Source organism: Colius striatus, chromosome W, assembly GCF_028858725.1.
Source record: "Colius striatus isolate bColStr4 chromosome W, bColStr4.1.hap1, whole genome shotgun sequence".
Classification (NCBI taxonomy): Eukaryota; Metazoa; Chordata; class Aves; order Coliiformes; family Coliidae; genus Colius; species Colius striatus.
The window spans coordinates 29,073,771-29,081,894 of record NC_084789.1 but is presented as its reverse complement, the minus strand read 5'-3'; the positions used below and the strand labels follow the sequence as shown (position 1 = coordinate 29,081,894).

Genomic DNA, 8,124 nt, shown 5'->3' with positions numbered 1-8,124 from the left:
ATGCAGTAAATAAATCATATGCCGCTTGCCTTTCCATACCTATTATCATCAGCGTGCTGTTGCAGCCCTTCAAGGTCTGGTGGCACATATCGGCCGGGCTCGTCTATACGGTCACCCAGGGCATGGCATTTTCCCAATTTTCACGCTTATTGCCGTCCTTGTTGCGTAGGACCCGAACCCCTTCGTCGCTCCACCGTGGCGCCAAGCCACTATCACGTCGGGGTCACCATTTGCTGAAGATGATGGGAGACAAGCCCACCCTGTAGTGAAACAAGTCTCAACTTTATTTGCAAAGATACAACTGTTTTTTAGATACAATAATCAGGCTCATACATATTGCAAAAGCTAAGCTCATCAATGGTTCCCAGTTAGATGCAAATCTCGACCTTGTTTCAAGATACTCCAGATATTTGTGGCTGCTTAACCTAAAATAAGCTCCTGTTTTCTCATCCTGATATCATACAACTCTCTTGCTCAAGGACACCATGTCCTTGAGCAGGAGTCCAATATCTTATCGCTTAATGCTCACTGCCTAACCAACTGTATTCTATCATGTCCTCTTTCCTCTAGCCAAGTCTCCACAAAACTTTCCACACATACTCAGTGGTATAATTTCTACTGACAGCCTGTATTTTTTCAATGGGACCTGAGCAGTCCAAGTCAGTGGGATTGGAGACATCTCCCACCGGAAAGCAGCTGCTAATGTGACACAGTGAAAGGTGATAGACTCCAACGTGACCAACGTACCACTGTAGGTGGGGTCTGCATACCTGCTTTCTTGTACTGCCCAGATGCAGTGGCGTAAGTTCTAACGGCAGTATTCATTTTTTCAAAGGGAGCTGAGCACGCCAAGTAAGTGTTATTAGAGATAACTCCCACAGAAAGGTAGCTGCAAATATGACACAGTGCTGGCTAATAGACTACATGGGTACCTACTTACTACTGTAAGTTGGGTCTGCCTTCCTGCTTTCTTGTAGCTCCCAACCGCAGTGGTACAACTTAACCGACAGCATATATTTTTTCAATTGGAGCTGAGCAGTCCAAGTGAGTGGGATTGGAGATAACTCCCACAGGAAAGCATGTACAAATGTGACACAGTGCTGGCTGATAGACTACATGGGGACCTACGTAACACTGTAGGTTGGGTCTGCCTTCCTGCTTTCTTGTAGCTCCCATATGCAGTGCTATAACTTAACCTATAGCATATATTTTTTCAAAGGGACCTGAGCAGTACAAGTGAGTGGGATTGGAGATAGCTTTCACAGGAAAGCAGCTGCAGATGTGACACAGTGCTGGCTGATAGACTACATGCGGACCTTCTTACTACTGTAGGTTGGGTCTGCCTTACTTCTTTTTTGTAGCTCCCATAAAAAGTGGTATAACTTCTACCAACAGTCTGTATTTTTTTCAATGGGAGCTGAGCAGTCCAAGTGAATGGGATTGGAGATAGCTCCCACAGGAAAGCAGATGAAAATGTGAAACAGTGCTGGCTGATAGACTACATGGGTACCTACTTACTACTGTAAGTTGGGTCTGCCTTCCAGCTTTTTTGTAGCTCCCAAACGCAGTGGTACAACTTAACCGACAGCATATATTTTTTCAATGGGAGTTTAGCAGTCCAAGTGTCTGGGATTGGAGATAGCTCCCACAAGAATACAGCTGCAAATGTGATGCAGTGATGGCTGAGAGAATAAATGGGGACCTACTTACTACTGTAGCTGGGGTCTCCCTCCCTGCTTTCTTTTAGCTCCTATAGGCAGTGGTATAAGTTCTACGGACAGTCTGTATTTTTTCAATGGGCATTGAGCAGTCCAAGTGACTGGGATTGGAGATAGCGCCCACAGGAAAGCTGCTTTAAAGGTGACACAATGCTGGCTGATAGACTACATGAGGACCTACTTCCTACTGTAGTTGGGGTCTGCCTTCCTGCTTTCTTGTAGCTCCCATACGAAGTGCTATATCTTAAAGGAAAGCATGTATTTCTTCAATGGGATTTGAGCAGTACATGTGAGTGGGATTGGAGATAGCTCCCACGGGAAAGAAGCTGCAAATGTGAAACAGCGTATACTGATGGACTACATGGGGACCTACTTACTTCTGTAGATGGGGTCTGCCTTCCTGCTTTCTTGGAGCTCCCATACGCACTGTTATAACTTCGACTGACAGTCTGTATTTTTTCAATGGTCGTTGAGAAGTTCAAGTGACTGGAATTGCAGATAGGTCTCACATGAAAGCAGCTGCAAATGTAACACAGTTCTGGCTGATAGACTACATTGGACCTACTTACTACTTTTGGATGGAGTCTGCCTTCCTGGTTTTTTATTGCTCCCATACGCAGTGGTATAACTTAAGCGACAGCATATATATTTTCAATGGGACATGAGCAGTCCAAGTGAGTGGGATTTGCCTGTCCCCGGGCCAGGTCTGCGTGGAGGGTGGTCGGTGTCCCAGGGAGGTGAGGGCGTCACACACACAGGGAGGGGTTGGGCTACCTTGGCCAGGTGGGCCCGAAGCTTGTTCTTGGCATCTCGGCGATGCGGTTGGTGAGGGCCACGTTCACCCTGTTGAACTGGCACCGCATCTCGGTGGCTGTCACCTCCATCAGGTTCTCAATGGAGTCCCGCAGCTGGGAGGAGGCCACTCGCTCTCTCTGCGACTGGAGGATGTTGTCGTCGCTGAACTTGGCCCACGACTCGGGCACGGAGATGCTGGTGGGGGGAAAGGAGAGGCCCGCGGTCAGCCCGTGCTGGGAGGGCCAGGCCCTGCACAGACACAGCCTTCCCTGGTGGCCTTTCCTGTCGGGGAAAAGGAGCAGCACCGAGCATCCCGGGACGGCCGGGTGCCAGCGCTGCCAGGTGCGCACTCACGTGGCATCCACCCGCTGCACTCCGTGGTAGTAGCTGATGCCATCGGAGCAGTTCCTCAGCTGGTGGCACTTGCCGTTGGTGCGGCGGGCTGCCTGCTTGTTGGCCAGGTCCTTCTCCAGTTCGTGCTGGGCCGCCCAGTTAGTCCTTAAACGCACAGGGACAGCCGTGGTGGCCACGTGTGGGTGGGACGGTCTCCTCCCCTTCCCATGGCCGCGCAGCTCCCTTTCTCCCTTCTTCCCACTCCCCCCTCCATCCCTCCCGGGCAGCTCTGTGCTCCCACCAACATCACTGCCCGCTCCCCAGGGAGATACGGGGCTCCTCCTTACATGAGCTGGGCTTTTGCCTTCTCCAGGAATAGCCGTATCCTCTCCTGGCAGGCCCTGATGCCATCCACTTCCTGGGCAGAGAGAGGCAGAGCACAAGCCATCAGAGGCCATGCTCCAGCGTCACGGCTGACAGCTCTGCTGACCTCAACTGGAAGGTGGGATCTGTTAAAAGCTCTTTCTGCACCTCGTCATGGACAAGGTCGATGCCCATCCTCTTCTCCCGCTGCAGGAGACACTCCCGAGCAACCTGTTGGGGAGAGGCCGTTGGTGTCGGCTGCAGGGCTTCCCGCAGGGATGCTACCCGGCTCAGGACAGGGCAGACAAGAAAGGGGAGGTGGACACAGAGACGAGGACAAGGGCAAGCAGCGCCCTGGGCAGCCGGTTTAGGCCACGACTAATGGGCGGCAGAGCTCGTTTCATGCAGCGGCAGCATGAAAGCCCCGGGAGAGAGCACACGTGTCCCTGGTGCAGCGGCAGCAGTGGGCTACAGCTTGCGGCCCACGCACAGGGTGCTCACCTGGAGAGGGGCCTCTGTCTCGGCCAGAGCTCTCTCCAGCCGTGCCTTCATCTCTCTCAGGGCATCGCTCTCCTTGATGATCTCTGCCAGCTCATGGCAGAGCTCCGCCTTCCAAAACTCAATGTCGCTGACTCGCTGCCCCAGCTTCTTTGTGTTGTCTGCCTGGCTCTTGCTGGTCTGTTGGTATTTGTCCTGCACCAGGCGGGAGGTATCAGCCGTCAGCAGCTCCGCCTTGCGCCGGGACGTCTCTGCCTCGTGGTAGTTGCTCTGGTTGGAGCGGTACCAGTCGCCGGGACTGTAGCGGGTGAAAAGCGCCGTTCTGTTTGACACAGAAGGCAGCATCTCGCTGGGGCTCAAGCCCTGGCAGGTGCCAGACAAGGGAGCCAGAGTGGGGTGGGTGGCAGCGGCCTTATAGTAGGCTCTGGGCATCCAGGGGAGGCCGTAGCTCTGCAGCACGGCGTAGCGAGGAGCACGGTTCTTGTAGCTCGAAGCCATGGGGCTGATGGCAGGCAGAAAGCGGGCAGGAGTTGACTTGGGGTGAGCGGATGTGGCGGTTAAGGGAGAGCCAAGCAGGTCCATTCTCTTCCGGGACGTGTCCTGCACAGAGGAGACGGGAGAAGACAACTTCCCTCAGTCAGCTCCTGCACTTGCCTGACAGCAACAGCTGAGAGCACAAACGGCGACGCACACGGCACCCACACGTGGCCTGTGCTAAAGCCCTTGAAAACAAATCCCTCCCCAAGCGTTTGCCTAAGTCAGGGTTGGACTGTGGGGCTGGGATCCAGCACCAGGTCAGAGGAGCAAATCACAGCTGCTGAGGAGAAGGGCTGACACTGCCCATCTCTTTCTTTTGGCTGGCGTATCTGCTGACCTCAGAGGCCTCCAGGGATCATTTTCACTTGAAAAGCTCCATTGCCAGCCCCGAGGGCTGTGAAGACACAGCCGCTCCCAGCTCAGCACCAGCTGTGGGCCAGGGACTCCATCCTCATCCTCTGTCTTCACAGCATGAAATGCTGGGCTGAGGACTCTGCAGGGGAGCTGAGCTTTGCAGGACGGGGCCCACGGGTGACCAACCCACCCCCTCCTCCCCCAGAACAGCCATCTCTTGATCTCAAAGGAAGAAAACCGGTCTGTGGCTCACCTGACGCCAAGGGAACATGCTTGGAAGGGAGAGATCCCACAGCCTTGTCAGAGCGTCTTGTAAACAGCAGCCTTGCAGTAACCCTGGGAGGAAAGACCACACAGGAAGATTGAGCTCCTGAGAGCTGCCTATGGCACTCTGGGGGCTCTTTCTCTTTCCAGGTGGAGGTTCTCAGCCCCTTCTGAGCAGAGGGCCACCAAATGTAGCCAACACACTCCAGCTGAGGGCAAACGGCCAGGAGGGTCTGCTGAGCTGGGCATGAAGCTCTTGTGTGGGTACAGGTGTCAGCCCCTGGCACAGAAAGTCCCTGCGGCAGTTGCAGGCAGCTGTCGTGTTGCAGGGACATGTCCTTCCCCGAACCCGTCCCGTCCCTGCTGCTCCCAGCCTGGCTCAGCACGGGGGGCTGGCGGTGCCCGGGAGCTGCTGCTCACCGTGTGCTGTCGGCTCAGTGGCCCCACGGCCAATGTGGCCCTGTCAGGGACACGGGGACACAGGCCCAGGGAGCGTTGCCAGGGGCACAGGGGGCTCTGTGACCTCATTCTGCGTGGGCCAGTCCCGACAGCTGAGAGGACTCAGCTGAGAGGACTCAGCGTGGGGTCTGCCTTCCTCCTTTCTTGTAGCTCCCATACGCAGTTGTAGAACTTAACCAACAGCCAATATCTTTTTTCAATGGGATATGAGCAGTCCAAGTGAGTGTTTTTTGAGATACCACCCACAGGAAAGCAGATGCAAATGACACAGAGTGCTGGCTGATAGATTACATGGGGACCTACTGACTACTGTAGGTGAGGTCTGCCTTCCTGCTTTCTTGTAGCTCCCATATGCAGCGATATTACTTAACGTACAGCATATATATTTTAAATGTTAGTTGAACAGTCCAAGTGAGTGGGATTGGGGATAGCTCCCACAGGAAAGAAGCTGCAAAAGTGACACAGTGCTGGCTGATAGACTACATGAGGACCTACTTACTAGTGTAGGTGGGATCTCCCTTCCTGCTTTTTTGTAGCTCCCATTCGCAGTGGTATAATGTCTACCGAGTCTGTATTTTTTCAATGGGACCTGAGCAGTACAAGTGAGTGTTATTGGGGATAGCTCCCTGTAGTGGGTCTGGGATGGTAGTGATTTTCCACAGCAGCTCCTGCAGTGCTGTGCTTACTGTTGATATCAATATTATGACTACCGCTCGCACAGCATCAGGACTGTCCCTCCAGCATTCCTTCCCCCACCTTCACCAATAGCTGTGAGTGGGCATGATCTTGGGAGGGACTATGGCCAGGACAGCTGACCCAGGCTGACCAAGGAGATATTCCATACCATATGACGTCAGCTCAGTAATATAAACTGGGGGAGAGGTGCAAGAAGGGGAGGCGATATTCATTTCTGGCCTTCCAAAAGAAACCGCTACGTGTCCTGAAGCCCTGATTCTTGGGAGATGGCCGGACATCACTGCTGATGGGAAGTAGAGAGTAACAGTTTTATCTGCTTTTGCTTTGCTTCCAGAGCGCGGCTTTGCTGCTTATTTATTAAACTGCTTTTATCTCAACCCACGAGACTCCCATCTTATTTTCTCCCCTTCCCTGACTTGCTGAGGAGGTGGGGGATAAAGCGGTGTGGTGGGCACCTGGCATCCAGCCATGGTCAAACTACCATAGCCCTTTTGGCGCCCAACGTGAGGCGAGAAAATAGCAGTTTTACATTAACTGCATTGCAATTACAGTAAGCCAATGAGTGCAAAGTTCCTGTGCTGGTCACAGAGCCTTGCTGTTATGCAGCTTATCTTACACTTTCTAATGTTTGGGAACACGATGCTACTAACATTGACTCTGTGCTGTGCTTTAACCTTAATAGCTTTGCTAAGCTGGCTATATGATTTTGTGAAAAGGATGAAAGGGCCTGGGAACATGATGGCCCAAATAATAACAGCAAGTCTCATTCTGTTACTGATGGATTTACTGTACTGTGGGAGCTATCTTGTGGAGACCATGGGACAAAGCACCTCTTTCTCCTCAGCTCGGACGATCTAGACAATTTTGTTATATAGACTTCCCAGGTCCCTAGTCACCCTTATATGAGAGTTTTAATATTACTAATTAACATGGTTGGTATATGACATATTTTGTGGGATCTGGACTCATCTGGGTATCAGAGAGGAAAAATTTGGGATGGAAACATGTTAAAATGCCCCCTGAAGCGGCCAGTCCCTGGGTGACAGGGTGTGTGGATGAATTTAGGCAAATTCCTAGGATGGTTATCACCCCCTGTAACCTGGGATTTTACACCTGAACAGATAAAAAACCCTGCTTTACTGGCACGCCACCTGATAGAAGGGTGTCTTACCTACCCTAATGAGGCCCATCAGGTTCAGGCACTATACTGGGGCCTAGCCTCTGCCTACCGAGCTGCATTCCAGTCCTCTCAGAGAACTGTGATTGAAATGGAAACTTAAACGGTACCTGAGACCAACATAGTTGAGTCAGTCGCAGTCCAGTCCTCTCAGAGAACTATGGCCAAGGTGGAAATTCAAACTATACCTGAGACTATCATGGTTGAGTCAGGGAATCAAACAACAACCACAGTGGTTGCCCCAGTAGTGAAAAAGAAGCAGTGGATAAGGAGGTCAAATCCATATCATCGATTAGTAAGGGCAGAAGAGGAGGAAGAGGAAAGGCTAGAAGAAGAAACTGGTCCTTCGGTAAGGAGATCAGAAGGAGTGAAAGAAATCGAAAAGGAAATGGAAACTACTCGGTCCCTCACCTCAACAGAACTTAGAGATATGCGAAAAGATTACAGTCGCCAGCCAGGTGAGCGGATTGGTGCCTGGCTGCTCCGATGTTGGGATAACGGGACTGACAGTCAGCAATTGGAAGGCAGAGAAGCCCAACAGCTAGGATCTCTTTCTAGGGACCGGGGAATTGATAGAGGCATTGGAAAGAAGACCTCAATTTGTAGTCTCTGGAAACGGCTCCTCTCAAGTGTAAGGGCAAGATACCCATTCAAGGAAGACCTTGTAAATGCCCGAGGAAAGTGGACTAGAGCTAATGAAGGGATCCAATATCTAAGGGAATTAGCTGTGTTGGAAGTCATCTATGGTGATCTGGATAATGCCGAGGCCTCCACAGATCCAGACGATGTCCAGTGTACACGATTATGTTGAGAAAAGTGATTCAGAGTGCCCCAGCTACATATTCGAATATCTTGGCAATGGTGTATCATCCAGACATGGATATACCAACAGTGGAGAGGGTATCTTCTTGGTTACAGAACTATGAAGAG

At 51.8% G+C, this 8,124-nt stretch overlaps 1 pseudogene; it reads right to left on the bottom strand.

The window, feature by feature from the left end:
- Positions 1-2,177: 2,177 nt before the first annotated feature.
- Positions 2,178-4,289, bottom strand: LOC133628410 (tektin-3-like; annotated as a pseudogene).
- Between the last annotated feature and the right edge of the window lie 3,835 nt (positions 4,290-8,124).